Source organism: Hyaena hyaena, unplaced genomic scaffold (genome assembly GCF_003009895.1).
Source record: "Hyaena hyaena isolate Hyena2069 unplaced genomic scaffold, ASM300989v1 scaffold_804, whole genome shotgun sequence".
Classification (NCBI taxonomy): Eukaryota; Metazoa; Chordata; class Mammalia; order Carnivora; family Hyaenidae; genus Hyaena; species Hyaena hyaena.
Window position 1 is genome coordinate 575414 of NW_024081436.1, and position 16155 is coordinate 591568.

General features: G+C 40.1%; 1 long non-coding RNA gene across 2 annotated transcripts in view; it reads left to right on the forward strand.

Annotated features, from left to right (window-relative positions):
* Positions 1–16155, forward strand: part of LOC120221691 — a 238320-nt gene that overhangs the window by 214309 nt on the left and 7856 nt on the right. The gene's annotated exons all lie outside the window — the stretch shown is intronic.

Sequence of the window (16155 nt, forward strand, 5' to 3'; positions counted from 1 at the left end):
AAACTTTAAAATACTGGTGACAGAAATTGAAGATGACACAAAGAAATGGAAAGACATTCCATGCTCATGAATTGAAAGACAAATATTGTTAAAATGTCTATACTACCCAAATCTATCTATACAGTTAAGATAATTGCTATCAAAACACCAAAAATATTTTCCAAAGAACCAGAACAAACAATACCAAAATGTGTATGGAACCACAAAAGACCCCAAGTAGCCAAAGCAGTCTTGAAAAAGAAAAGCAAAGCTAGGGGTACCAGAGTTCTGGACTTGAATTTATATTACAGAGCTGTAGTGATTAAAGCAGTATGATACTGGCACAAAAATAGACACAAAATTCAATGGAACATAATAAAAAATCCAGAAATAAACCCACGATTATATGGCCAATTAATCTCCAACAAAGGAGGGAAGAATATCCAATAGGAAAAGAATAGTCTCTTCAACAGATGGTGTTGGGAAAACTGGACAGGTACATGCAAAAGAAAGAAACTGGACTACTTTCTTATACCCTACACGAAAATAAATTGAAAATGGATCAAAGACCTAAATGGAGACCTGAAACCATAAAAATCCTAGAAAAGAGCACAGGCAGTGACTTTTTAAAAGTTTATTTATTTATTTTGAGGGGCACCTGGGTGATTCAGTGCAACCACTGTGGAAAACAGTTTGAAGGCTCTTCAAAAAGTTAAAAATTGAACTACCCTAGGACCCAACAGTTGTACTACTGGGTATTTACCCAAGAATACAAAAACACTAAATCAAAGGGATACATGCACCTCTATGTTTACAGCATCACTAGTTATAATAGCCGAGATATGGAAGCAGAGTAAGTGTCCATTGATTGATGAATGGATAAAGAAGAGGTAGTATGCAATATACATTCAATGGATATTACTCAGCCATAAAAAAGAATGAAATATTGCCATTTGCAATGACAAATTTCTTGGAGCTAGAAATTATAATGCTAAGTGAAATAAGTCAGTAAGAGCAAGACAAATACCATATGATTTCACTCATATGTGGAATTTAAGAAACAAAACAAACAAGCAAAGGGGAAAATAAAGTGAGAGAGCGAGGCAAACCAAGAAACAAACTCTTAATTATAGAAAACAAACTGATGGTTATCAGAGAGGAGATGGGTGGGGCGATGAATGAAATAGGTGAAGGGGATTAAGGAATACACACGTTGTGATGAGCACTGGGTGATTAAAATAAAAATTTAAAAAGAGAGAGAAAGACAGAGGGAGATTTGACACAGAAGACATTGAGGTGGAGATTGAAGTGATACACCATAAGCTAAGGATTCCAGTAGCCACCAGAGGCTGAAAGATAGAACAAATTCTCCCCTAGAATTTCCAGAAGAGCCTGGGCCTGCTGACACCTTGATTTTGGCCCACTGAAATTGACTTCATACTTTGGGCCTCCAGAACTGTGAAAGAACGGACATTACCTTCCATGCATTTTTTTTAACATTTGTATACAAATTGTCATGTGGACACTTGTTTTCATCTCTACTGAGTTCATACTTAGGAGTAGAGTTGCTTGGTCATGTGGTTAAGTGTAGAAACTGCTGGACTGTTTTGTGGTTGATTTCAGATCTCTGGCCTCTAGAACTGTGAAAAATAAAATAAATTATTGTTGTTTTAAACACCAAAAAGTAATAGAGCTTTCAAAAGAAAGAAAGAAAGGAAGGAAGGAAGGAAGGAGGGAGGGAGGGAGGGAGGGAGGAAGAAGGAAGGAAGGAAGGAAGGAAGGAAGGAAGGAAGGAAGGAAGGAAGGAAGGAAGGAAGGAAGGGAGGGAAATGTGAGATGTAGAATATTATTTAGTCACAATAAAGAGGGAAATCCTGCCATTTGTGACAACATGGATGAACCTTGAGGGCATGATGCTAAGTGACATAAGTCAGACAGATGTTTTTATTTGGGATCCATAAAAAAACAACAGCTGTAGAAACAGAACAGATTGGTGGTTGTCAGAGTTGGGGGATATAAGGGTGAAGGTGAACAAAAGGTACAAACTTCCAGTTACAAAATAAATAAATCCTGGAGATGTAATATACAGCAAGGTGTCTACAGTTAGCAACACTGTATTGTGTATTTGAAAGTGTGCATATAGTCAAATAGTTGTGAAGGAGTGGTTTTTTGTGCAGCAATAGATAACCAGAACAATGCACTGCCTCTGTGACTGGGGGTATAGACCCTGCAACTTTGTAGCCCTGCAATCACCTGGGCCAGCACAAGCATTATGACAAATCCTTTGTCGTTGCTGGCCCTGGAGGAAGAAAGGATGCTTCCACAAGCCACTACCTTCCTATTGGACCTCTGACTGTCGTGTGTCTTATTTGTGGAGCCATGTCCTAGCCCCATTGAAAGCTGATAGAGTATTAGGCATTTTCAGCTTCTAGTGTGAGAGCTACCCTCTGTCTCATGCAGTGGAGGATTCTTCAAACACAAGAAGTGGTTGCCAAAACTGAGGTCCTTAAAAGAATGGCAAATGGCCACCATGACATATACTGCCAAAGCCAGGGTGGAGGTGGGCAGAATGAGCTGCTTTCTGCTAACAGCACAGACTCTGGGCCGCAGGAGGGTGGTACAGAGGAATAGGGCTCTGAGAGGAGGTGCTGTGCTCTACAGGAGGCAAGACTTTAGGGTCATTACACCACACCATTTCATTTTAGTCCTCGGACTTGAGGTTGGTACTGAATGTCCCCATCTTGCAGATTCCCTAGATCATATCATTACTGTGATCAAAGTCCTCCAGTGGTATCGCATCTCAAATTAAAGTCACAGATGTTAAAATTGCTGATAAAGGCCTGGGAGATTCTGCCTCTCCCTCCCTGCCTTACCTCCTGCCACCCCCCATCATTAGCTCACACTGGATCCCTGCTGTTCCTGGAGCACACTGAGTGCTCTTCTCTCTAGGGATTCTGTACTCATTCTCCTCTCTGCCTAGAAATTCCTTGTTCAGATATCCACTTTGGCTTGCTCTCTCAATTTCCTCAGGGTTCTGCTCAAATATTACCTTATTATTTTTTTTTTAAAGTTTTATTTATTTCTAGGAGAGAGAGAGAGACAGCGTGAGCAGGGGAGGGTCAGAGAGAGAGGGAGTCACAGACTCTGAAACAGGCTCCAGGCTCTGAGCTGGCAGTCAGCACAGAGCCCGACGCGGGGCTCGAACCCACGAACCGCGAGATCATGACCTAAGCGAAAGTCGGACGCTTAACCGACTAAGCCACCCAGGCGCCCCAAATATTACCTTATTATTGATGCCTTCATATAAAGACCCCTCTATATGGACGAGGGACCTGTCCCCACCTACCACACTTCATTTTCTCCTTATCCTACATTATTTTTTGCCTTAGCAAAATAATAAATAAATATCATAAGAGCTGGGACTTTTCCTTGAAGCACTTCTAACACCCAGAATACTACCTAGCATGTACATTACTAGGCATTTGATAACACTTATTAAATGAATGATCATGGTCATCATGATTATCACCATTATTCTGTGGTATATTTTGATTTGGGTATCTTGGTATACAGTCTTCATATTGATCTATGAATAGAGGAGAATAGAGACCAGTAAGCCCAATAAATAGGCCGGGGTGTCCTTGATCACCTGGCTATAGTAGCATTTGTGTATCATCCACTGAGTTGATACAAAGCTGTCTATTAACTTGCTGGTAAGGATAAGTGTCCAGTCAGTTGGATTTAGACACTTTGGAATGAATTTTTCAAGGCTTTCATATTGTCTTATGATGGCAAGTGCACAGATCTATCAAATTGATAGATACTAAATGCACATACTAAAAGTACCATGTGCATTGACATGAAGATACCAAGAGCTCAGCTGTGTTTGCAGTATTTATCTTACCCAAACCCTAGACATGTATCAGCTATCCCTAATCAAGTAAGAAAATTCTCAGAGGCACAACAAATGGAAATGAAAATTGGATTCATGGGTAAATACTTTCATGAATCTGAGATGGATGCATTTAAACAGACCCAAGACAGTGTAATTCATCGGCATGCTTTTATCAAGTGAGTGTAAATGGAATGTCACAGGAGATAGGGCCAGTAGTTCTTTGGGTTGCAGAACTTGTATTTCTATTCTAAACCACACCATAATGATCATTAGTCATTCATGATAGAAATCAATGATTCCACTTTTCTGACAGCGTTTGTTCGCTGTTCCCAGGAACTGCCTTCTCTCTTCTCTCAAGAGGGCATTTAGAATTTGAAGCTCTTTCCCTTGGCTTGTTTATTGTGTACTGTTCATTTCCAGAGTGGCTGCAGTATCCCGTGCCAGTTTGGCAGCGTGAGGAGGGTTTGCTCTCACATTCTCCCAAGAATCAGCGCTAGCTCTCTGGTGACTTTGAATTCCGTTCCAAACGTTGGCCGTGGCTGGAGAGGCCAAGAACTTTATTCCAATCAGTTCTAGTTTCTATGGCTACGAAAGTCCCCTGAAAGAGTGACAGAAAATAAGGGCAGATTGTTCTCAATTTCTGAATTCACTGATATAAAATGTTAAAAAAAAAAATCCACCTTCTGAATCCATTCTCAAGTTGATTATTCTCTTTCTCTTCTCCATCCCCTCTCCTCTTTCTCTCTCTTTTCTGCCATTGGGATTATGGTAAATACCACTGGTTATCACCCAACTACCATTCCTTTGTCTGTCATCCTTTTTAATAGAACCCCAATTTTGCTCACCCCTCTTCACTCTGCTTAATAGTTGTGGATTTCAGGGGGAGATTGGCCCTCTAGACAGGGTACGTATTATGGTTGCTATACATCAGAGCCTGACTTAGGGCTGGGCATTTCATTCAGGCCTAGGCAATGAGATGTGAGAGGAAGTTTGCTGGGTGCACGTATGAGAAAGATTTTCCATCCTTAAAACAAAACAAATAAACTAACAGGAATCTGAAGAAATAGCCCTTTCTTATTTTCTGTTTCCAAATGGCAAGTATAAACAGACCATATCTGCAGTTGCTTTTGCTACGTGGGTACCATGAGGCAACCCAGTTGAAGGACTAAGGAGAAAATGGTACTGTTGAAGCCTGGAGAAATCTTAGTACTCAATTATGCTGATGATTTAATCAATCTGGGAAACTCTCCAGAGTTCTTGTTATGTGAAAATTAAAAAAAATCCTAATTCTGGCTAAATCATTTGGAGTTGGGCTTTCTCCTATGGCAGCAAAAAGCATTTTAACTGAGCTGTTTCACTTCTGGCTGTTTGCTCAACAAATTCTCCCCTCTTCAAAATAATTCCCCCTCTCTTCATTGTTTTGGAGACTAATGAACAACAATACGATGTTCTAGGATTTAAAGTCAAGATATTAAATATGATAAGTCTGTATTTTCAATAGAAGACAGATTGTTGATTCTGTTTTTTAAGTGCTAGAAAATTCAGTGTTATTTTATTTTCAATATACAAAATGCCATTGCATATTCTCATATCACAGCAGGCTCTTAAAGTCGTACTATGTGAAGGAATCCTGTTACCCGTGGGAAAGTCTGTGTTGTGTGAATGGAGGCCTCAGTTCTTGAATTCCCCACAAAAGATTTCTGCTCAAATAAAGGCAGGCAGAAGGAAGGTAGCAAGCACAAAGCAGTTTATTAAGGACAGTGCACTCTCAAGAAGAAAGAATAGGCAGGCCCAGAGGTGGTAACTGCCCTGAGGCCACAGGGGTCTTTTCTTTTCGTGTGAGCAGGATCTGGGGTCATGGACATACCCTCTAATGGAGGCTGGTTCCAATCGTTTGGGGGACTCCTCCCACAGGTCAGGAGAGGGAGGTTTTGACTCTACAAGGTTTTTACTGAAACTATCATGGCAGCCTTCCCCATGGGCGTGGGGGCTAAAACCGCAATGCAAATGTATTATAATGAGTCTAGGGGTTACCCTGAGGCAGAGGTAGTAGAGGAGAGCACATCCTCCGTACCTGGGGCTCTTGGTCCATTAGCCCCTGAGTCTTGGAAGCCACAAGGCCAGGACTAGAGAGAGGGGTCTTGGAAGCCACAAAGTGAGGATGTTATATCTACTGGCTTCTAATGTGTCACCTATTTGTCACTGCCTTTGCCCCTGGCTCACGTCTACCTACGTACTTACTCTATTAGTCCAAGGACAAGAAGATACTTAATAATTACAAATGTACTGAGAGAAAACATTTCTGTCAAATTACATGTTCATATGTTTATATATCTCAATTTTAAGGAGCTAAAAAGGATTTTTAAAAATCACATTAATAATTTTAATTGTTCCAAATGTTCTATTTTCTTAATGTTCTCTTCCCTATTTTTGCTAATGGCACTATAATTCTCTTAGTCATCCAGGCTTAAAATCTCCAATTTATTTTTGGCTCCTCCTACTCTCTTACTCCAGAAACAACTGTTGCCAAGCCCTCAATAATGCTGTCTTAGAAATACTATTACATCCCTTCCATGTGCTCTACTCTCACTGCCGCTAACCTAGTTCACCAAAGTCTTCTCAAGTGCTTTGCAGAGAGTCTCCACATTCTCTCCATTCTTCTTTCTAAAGCAGAGATCTGTCATGTTTACTCTTTCCTTAGTGTGTCCAGATTGCCCAAGGCAAAAGCCCGTGCACTATATGCTGGCATTCAGGGTCCAAAGAGCTGACTCCAACTGATTTCTCCACCTTCCTCCTCACCACGCCTCTTACCATGTCATGTTCTTTCTAGACCAGGAGAAGGTTGTTTACTGCCCTTATTGCCTCGACCCCTCATCTCACATTGAGTTTCTTATCTATCTTATTTCTTATCCTAACTACCCTTCACAGAGTGTCTGAAATCACCTTTTTCTGTACTAAAATCTCCTGATTTCTCCCAGTCAAAACTATTCTCATCATCCTTTGGATTTTACTCGGATTTCATCTCTCTGTTAATGAAGGCATTTATTACCTTTATCTATCATAATTATTTACCACATATCTTATGTACTTTCTAAAAAGATGAAGTTCTTGAGGACAGAATCGGATCTTGTTCATTTTTGTGTTCAGCTTGGAGCCTAGTATTGCCTTGATTGTAACAAATACTCAATAAATAGTGCTGATTTACTAAAGAGTGACCGGCTTTCTGTTCAATCCTGTTCTTAATCACCGTCTGATCAATTAAAATGTAATTAAATTTTAGTTAAAAGGGAAATTATTTGGTTTAGTCAGTCAGTGGTCAGACATGGATCACATGAAGGAGAATTCTTTTAAAAATATTTTTAATGTTTGTTTATTTTTGACAGAGAGGGAAAGAGAGAGAGAGAGAGAGAGAGAGAGAGAGAGAGAGAGGGAGGGGCAAAGGAGAGGGAGACACAGAACCTGAAACAGACTCCAGGCTCTAAGCTGTCAACACAGAGACCGATGCGAGGCTCAGGCCCAAGACCCATGAGATCATGACCTGAGCTGAAGCCGGACGCTCAGCCTACTGAGCCACCCAGGTACCCCTGATATGAGGGAGAATTTTTTAAGAGGTAACAAATTCAGGATTATATGAACTATAATCAAGATAGATTTTCCATTTCAGAGATATACTTAATCTGTAAGAGAGTTTGAATAACACATAGGCTTCAGCATTATTCTCCAAAATTTTCAATACTTTTGTCCTTTCACCTGAAGATTATTTTTTGAATTTTACAAAAGGATGGTTGTTTTGTTTTACTGGAAAACACCACTTCTCAGTGAGTGAAGAGCCACATGCATCAGTATCAATATGAAGGATATTTTTATTTAAAAAAATGCCTAGTACTTCCATAGGCAGACATTTCTGCTTGTCAAGGTTAGTGCACTGCAGTTCACTGGTAGGTATTATGATGAGATGCATAATTACTTAGTTAACAATGAACACAAGGCGGGTTCTGTTGAACTTCTGGAATCTAATCTGCTGTTCTGCAGAAAAACAATGCAACACATACCCGTACGTGGGGGAATTCTGAGAAATACTTAGGATTACTCTCCAATGTTCTCACCCTTAATTTTTTTCTGTGGTTTAGCTTAAATTTAATACACAGTGTAAAATAAAAGTATATCTAGAGGTTATTGGATCAGAAAAGCTGTAAACACACCCTATTCATTTTCATGAATGTATTGCTTATTGGGTAAGAAGATAATGTAACTCAATGCCACAGTAGGATTTATTCTGACTCAGTTAGTTTAATGGCAGATTACAAAGTAAGCACTTGATAATTGGTAAAAATTAAATTCCTGAGTATTTAGCAAGAACAATTAAGATTTTATTTGTATAATATTCTCATAAAAGTACAAACCAACTAGGCCTAACTTCAATCCATAGCTGGATCTAATGGTTCCTTTATTGAGTGGTGATAAAGAGGTCAAGTGGAGCTCAGAGAAACACAGCAAATAAATAGAGAGAAGTGATTTACAAAGAGGGTTCAAAGGGATTTCTACTTTATTATCATTAAATAATACCTAGGGTCCGGCCTCTCGTGACACTGCACATGCTAGAAAAGAGGATTTACAGTGAGATTGGGCCAACTGATGTTACATAAGAAGGCAGCAGCTGAGCCACTGTGCCAGATGCCAGGTCAGTGGAGCACTCTGGGATCCTGGAACTTTCTCAGATTCACACAGCAGCAATTACGGATCTAGGCCATTCAGGGGAGCATGAAGAATGGCTGCAAATGGACTCTAGCAGAAATAAGTTTGGAATCTGGCCCTGAATTTGGCCTTCGCTACTGCCTCTAGAATGTTATTAAACTTCAGGATGGCGGGTAATATTAGCACCAAGACAAAGAACTGGATGATTTGGTCATGAGTGTGTTTCTGTCTGGATGGGGTGTCATGGAAGATGTGAGAGGGGATAGGTAGATTTTCATGGTTCCACTTATCAGTCCCACTATTGCAAGATCACATGTGTGTTGTATTGTGATGTGGTTCTGCCATTATAAGACCTATCCTTTTGATTACCTATGGTTATTGTCTCTGAGAATGAACAGATGGCTCATATCCCTGTTGGCACTGTTTTGTCTTCCTTGCTTATCTCTGGTCACCAGTAGGGTGCTGGGTTGTATGTACATGTGTGTGTGTACACATGACCACAGGTGCAGGTGTGATGGGGGAAGTGCACACAGGTACATAGGCAGTTTATCACATAGGGAAGCAGTCCAGGACCTAAAAACTCAAGGCCTCTAGGACAAGTTCGCTCAGTGTCCCAGTGAACAAGGATGAACGATGATGACAGTGTTCTGAAGGTGGTAACAATGTTCATGGTGTGAGTCAGTGAAAGGCAGGCTCAATAAGGGAAGAATGAAAAGGAGTTTGTACAGTCCAGGGATCAGGACACTAAGGAGGAGTCAGGCTAGTGGAGATAAATGAAACCTAATTAAATAAGAAGTTTGAAAAGAGGTGGAATTAAGGAAATATGCAGGCTTATCTTTGAAAGGCCTTTGTAAAATATGGAAGAAAATTTAACTCAGCAATGAAAGCAATTAACGTTTGGACATTTTTCTGTCTTAGTGGATACATACGGTGACCAAGAATGGGTGGAGGGGCCAGAGATAATTAAGGCAAAAATATGAGTAAATGCTAATATCTCTCAGATATTCAGTAGTTGCCTGTGTAAATTTGGGCACCATGTTACCTGTGAAGCAGCTGGCTAACTTCAAATAGGAGGAAAACAAAAATATTCATTGCCCATCGAGGCTGAGGCCAGAGCTGGATAAGTGGTCCAACTTGCTGTATAAGGAGACCAGGATGAAGGGGCATACGAAGATAAGGGGAGTTGGATTTCTCTTAGGAAAGAGGAGGTAGAGGAGAAAATGGTAACTGAGATGAAGCAGCAGCAAGCTGCAGCTGGCCTCTATCTCCCCATGAACGGTGTGAGTGAACAGTGGCCCTTTACAAGCATAGACACTGGCTGTGTAAAGAGAAACGCATATGGGCAACTGCAGAATGTGCGGGCTCAGTAAATTGCAGTCAATATATGTATAAGTTGGTGTATTGTGCCGATGACGTTTTTATCCTCCGCCCTCTCAATCTTGAAATAATTCCCTCACTTAATGAGTCCCATTTTGCTGCTTCTACAATGAGGTCAATGTGCAGTGCTGCCCTGTTTGCGCCTTGAAAGCAAAGCAGGGAAGATAAGCACCTGATCATTTAGGAAAGGAAAATTGAAACTCAGCGGCTGTTTGGGGATTACTTTTCCATCGGAGCTAGTCTGCCTTGGTGAAGATTTACTGAGGGGGTAGCATAAGCTCCAGGAACCGGATTCTCTAATCCTATTTTCCACTAGAATTTTGCTTCGTTTCTTTTGAGGAGAAAGAAACCTAGAACAAAACCAAGGCAATCTGAATGGTTAATGTATTAACCTGTAAAAGGAATGCATTGACTGTCCCCACCAGTATCTTCACTGCAGAAAAAGTATGGTTTTATTCTGTTCCATCTTCCAGTGACTGTAAAGTTCTTGTGGAGAACATGATATGTAATGAATAGAAGTAATTTCAATGTCACAATTTATTTCTCTTGAACTCACTGCAGATTCTAATTGTAGAAAATTGTCTCACCGTGACACCAGTAGAGTGGACAAGACTTTTAAATAGTCCTTTAAAATATGAGGTTAAAGTGTGAGAGAAGAGAAAATGGGAAATAATTTAAAGTTATATTCTATTCCCGAGAAAAGAAATCTACCCAGAAAAACCACCCTGAGAACAGGAGAGTCTATACAAGTAGGTTTTAGGTCCAAAGAGATTTTTCAAAATGCACTTTTTACCCCTTACGGGGCCCTATAAATGAAGACATTTAGTCCAATCCCCATAAATCCTAATTAGCTAGAAGACATACTAGTTTTTACTTAATTAACATTTACTAAAGGCCAGTAATCCTTAAGGGTCTGTAGGAAGCGCTGTGGCAATATGGGTGCAATTCCCGTTTGTATCGAGCTCACAGCCTAGTAGCTGAAGAATTTAGTAAGGTCTTGGGAAAATTACTTCACTTTTTTGTTTTTTTAGAACATGGGATCATCTATTAGGCTAACCTGGCTGTAAGATGGAGGAAGGATATGTATTGTTATGGAGGGGAATCCAAAGAAAACTCATAAGGGTTTATCCTGCTTTGTCTAACTACTCTAATAATAATTTTTTAAAAAAGACAGGAAATGTTACATCCCACTGTTGATAAAGGACTAGAAACAATTTTGTTAAGACTGTGAAATGCAGCATGTGCAGAGAAAATGAGCAAAACAGGTAGAACAGAACAAAACTGAGCATTATAGTCAGAGCAGGCATGTAGATTTTGTGCTTAATCCTGCGGTTTGAGTGGAAAATACAGAATAGTAATGTTAGTGATAATGGCAATTGAAAAGAACATTTGTGAACTTGATTGAAATAAAGCATCCTAATTAATATATCATGCTCAAAATAAATAAGTATTGAAAGATGTTTTAATGTTGCTACTCAACTGAAAGCCTGCCCTCCACTACCACTGGGAATAATTTCTTAGAAATGATTTAATAACTTGATTTCTAAAACAGGGCACTGCTGGGGCACCTGGATGGCTCAGTCGGTTAAGTGTCTGACTTCAGCTCAGGTGATGATCTCGCAGTTTGTGAGCTCCAGCCCCGCCTCAGGCTCTGTTCTGACAGCTCAGAGCCTGGAGCCTGCTTCAGATTCTGTGTCTCCCTCTCTCTCTGCCCCTCCCCTGACCATGCTCTGTCTCTCTCTCAAAAATAAACATTAAAAAATATTCTTTTAAAACAGGACACTGCTGATTAGCTTAGAACTGAGTCCTTGAAGCACTGAAGTTTGTGTCATTGAGGAGACGACAAGGATTAAAACTGAAAGGATTTTTTTTTTTTACTAGAAACTAGATGAGTATAATTTTCTATAATTTTAACGACTGATTTGCGTAAGCTTATGCATATACTATTAGCCATATTTTAAAATTCGGTGATGATCTGGGCATGGCTGGTCTTGGGTAACAGTGCAAAATAAATTTTTTTTAGTTTTCTCATGCTTCTCTTAGGCAACTCCTTTCATGATTCTAAGAGGTCAGCATGCAGCTTTTTGGCTGCTCTGGCCCTCCATCCAGTTCTGCCCTTCTGGAAGTCTTTGGAGACAGCATCATTCTTCTCCTCTACCCTTTTCAACATTCCTTGCCCCTTAGGTGCTCAGATTTCAGCTGGTTGTTAGATAGAGTCATAGGATTAAGGCAATTCCTACTGTGTATTCACGGTGGCTGACAGAGGCTAAAAGTGATTATGTCTAGGGTATTTGTGTAATAAGAGAAAAATGGTTCTCTGAAGGAATGAATTTTTCATGATGCCATTTCAGTGGCTTTGAGCGAGGATCTTTCAAGACTCAAGTGACCCTGCTCAGGAAGCCGTCTCCTGCCGGTTCCCTTGAGTTGGTGGGCAGAGGATCTTTTCCCTCAACAGTGTGGCCAGTCATCTTAATTTCAATATTTGAGATGTCACTGGCATTATTAGGGTTTTACTAAGGCCCTTGATGCTTAATGTAACATCAGAATCGATATCTCATTATGGCCTAGGTGCTAGGCATTTAAATTCTAAGTCCTGTCCTATCAAAGAGAGAAGAATACAAGGCTGACAAGACCGCCAGTATCACAGAGGTTGTTTGAATCTTTACTCTTGATTTTCCTTCTGCCTCCCTTAGTTTGGGGATTTCTTGGGTGGTGGTGAGTACCAGACATTTTAGATACTGCAGAGACTACCTTTTCTTCTCTTGAGACTCTTTTAAAAAGTTTATTCTGAGAGAGAGAGACAGCACAAGCAGGGAAGGGGCAGAGAATAGGGGGTAGAGAGAGAGAGAGAGAGAGAGAGAAACGCAAGCAGGCTCTGTGCTGCCAATGCAGGCCCCAATGCAGGGCTCAATCCCCTGAAATTACGAGATCATGACTTGAATCAAAACCGTGAGTCAGACACTCAACTGACTGAGCCACCCAGGTGCCCATTCCCTTGAGACTTTTAAAGACATGGAAAAACCATGCCCTTGTTCTATGTTCCGGGTCTTTGGGCTGCAAGAGCCATTTAGGGTGCCAGTGGGATGTTCAAGAGTTCCCCCACAAAGATACTGTGACTTATTGCTATTTTAAATCCTGTACTTCTCAAACATTTTCTAGAATTTCAAATATATGGCTGTGCTCTTCCTTCGTGTTTCAGAAGCCATCCCTCTGTCTTCATTGTGTCCTTTCAAAAGGGACAAGAAACCAGATAGCAAAAAACTGACAGATTTGAACATATTTCTATGAAAAAACACACTTATTAGAATTAATTCCAGGGGCACCTGGGTGGCTCAGTTAGTTAAGCGTCTGACTTCAGCTCAGGTCATGATCTCACAGTTCATGGGTACGAGCCCTGCGTCGGGCTCTGTGCTGACAGCTAGCTCAGAGCCTGGAGCCTCCTTCAGATTCTGTATCTCCCTCTCTCTCTGACCCTCCCCTGCTCACACTGCCTCTCCCGCTCTCTCAGAGATAATAAAACATTAAAAAAATTTAGAATTAATTCCAGACATGCTTCAGTTATCTAATTGAGCTTACAGACTAAAAAAATAATGTATTCTGGGGCGGAATGGGTGGTAGATGTGGTTGTAAGAGAGCCACACGAGGGATCCTTGTGGTAATGGCATTGCTCTGTATGTTGGCTGTGGTGGTAGATACACAAAATACATACATGCAAATGAGTACCTGTAAACCTGGGGAAATCGGATGAAGATCAGTGTTGCTACCCTACTGTGACAATGTGCTATAGTTTTGTGAATTGTGACCATCGAGGGGAACTGGGTAAAGAGTACTTGGGATCTCTCTGTATTGTTTCATACGGATGCAAGTGAATCTACAATATTTATCTCAAAGTCTAATTAAAATGTGTTTCATATTCTAGGCTCAGAGTACTTTGAAAGATAAATCCATACATGCGACATAAAAGCAAACATACATGTTCACAAAGAGTAGTCAAGGTTCAGCTCCCCACCCCCCTAGTGGGTCCATATACAGTTTTGCTACCAATTGGAGACAATTTTGTGTTTAGGTAAAGGACTGAATCTAAATTTGATGCCATAAGGCATAGCCATCCACTTCAGATCTCATATAAAGAGGACAACTGTGACTATATTATGATTTTCCTATCGTGGTGAATGTAAATGTTTAATAAATAAGGAAAATAATCTGAAGGTTCATAATTCTATATTTGTATTGATTTTTATAGTGGAATGTTGAGAAAAAATCTTGTAAGGAAAATGTTTTAAAAGGTGGTCCAAATCCATATGTAAGGACTTGGAGGAAATGAGTTGCATGTTTTAGGTATTCCTACATTGTTTTATACTCATCTTTTCCTGGTCCACTTGGGCTGCTGTGGAAAAATACCATAGACTGGGTGGCTTAAGCAACAAAGATTTAGTTCTTAATGTTCTGGGGGCTGGAAGTCCAAGATTATGAGAGGGGAAGACTCAGTGTCTGGTGGGAGTCTGCTTCCTGGCTCATAGACAGCTGCCCTCTTGCTGTATTCTTACATGGCAGAAGAGATGAGGGAGCTCTGTGGGGTCTTTAAAAAACTTTTTTTTTTTTTTTTGAGAGTACAAGCAGGGAAGGGGCAGAGAAAGAAGGACAGATGATCTCAAGTGGGCTCTCTGCACTGACACCAGCAAGCCCGATGGCGGGGCTTGAACTCACAAACTGTGAGATCATGACCTGAGGTGAAGTCAGACATTCAATTGTCTAAGCCACTCAGGTGCCCGTATGGGGTCTTTTTTAAAAGGGCACCAATCTCATTCATAAGAGTGTCATGCTTCATGACCTAATCTCCTACCAAAGGCCCCACCTCCAAAAACCATTACATTTTTTTTCAAGATCCCCATCACACTGGGGATTAGGATTTCAACATAGGAAGTTTGGATGGACATAAACATTCAGTCTATTTGAAAGCATAGCATACTAATGTTTTGTTCTTGTGTTATAACAGAAAGTCTTCCATTTTTTTGCCTCAGATAAGAAAAGCACTTATAGATCATACAGCTTTCTGCTTTTTTAATCATACTGTAAATCTCTCATTGACTCCAAATAATTGGGAGTAAAATGTTTGATTAATAAAGTAGTCTCATTATCCAGAGTTGGTGAGCTTATATGAAACATAGCAATTTCCAATTTCAAAGGACTCACAGACAATAAAGTGTATTTAACTCAGTCATCTACAACACACTGTGGAATGAGAGAAGGTAACATAAAATTGCTAACACGATGTAAGAATAATACATATATATTTTTAATTTGGGGGTTAAGTTTTTTTTCAAGATCTGGCAGGGTTTCAGAAGTATCATCAACCACAATAATTACTGTGATGACCAAATAATTAGGAACATTATAATCTGCACATTAAAAAATTTAATGATCACAGATGCTCCACATCAGCTGTCATTTTTCTTATTTCCTACAAATAGAATGTATTTAAATCCTTTGTAATTTTGAAGGTCTTAACACTTTAAAACCTCTTCTTCACCAGATGAAGACATTTCTACGAATACGATGGCAAGTCATAATTTTTGTAATGTTTCAAAGTTTTAAAATAACTTCAAACATAACCAGCATTGAAATTTACTTCTTTTATGTTAAAATGATAAAGTGTCTACTACATAGTAGATAAATTGTTTCATGGGCTCTATCTATTCTGTAATCCAGCATTTTACTTCAAGCATAGTAACTTCGTCCTCTGGCAAGAACAGGTAAGGTAATGCTAGCAGGGAGGAGTGGGAAACATCACCCAACAGTGGGGACCCTCTGTACAGCTAGGACAGAGATTCCTACCTCTTTCTCTAGACATACTTGTCATTTTCACCTTTGATGTAAACACCTTGATGGTTAGAATTAGGAATCTTCTTGGGGCATGTGGGTGACTCAGTTGTTCAACTCAGCATTCGACTCTTGGTTTCGGCTCAGGTCATGATCTGTTTCATGGGTTCGAGTCCAGTGTCAGGCTCTGCACTGACAGCACTGAGCCTGCTTGGGATTCTCTCTCTCTTTTCTCGCTTTCTGCCCCTCCCCCACTTATGCTGTCTCTGTCTCTCTTAAAATAAATAAACTTAAAAATAAATAAATAAAATCCTATTAAAAACAGTATCATCTTAAATCTTTGGGAAACTTTGTTCACCTTGACATATGCCTAGGTGGAAGAAGTGTGT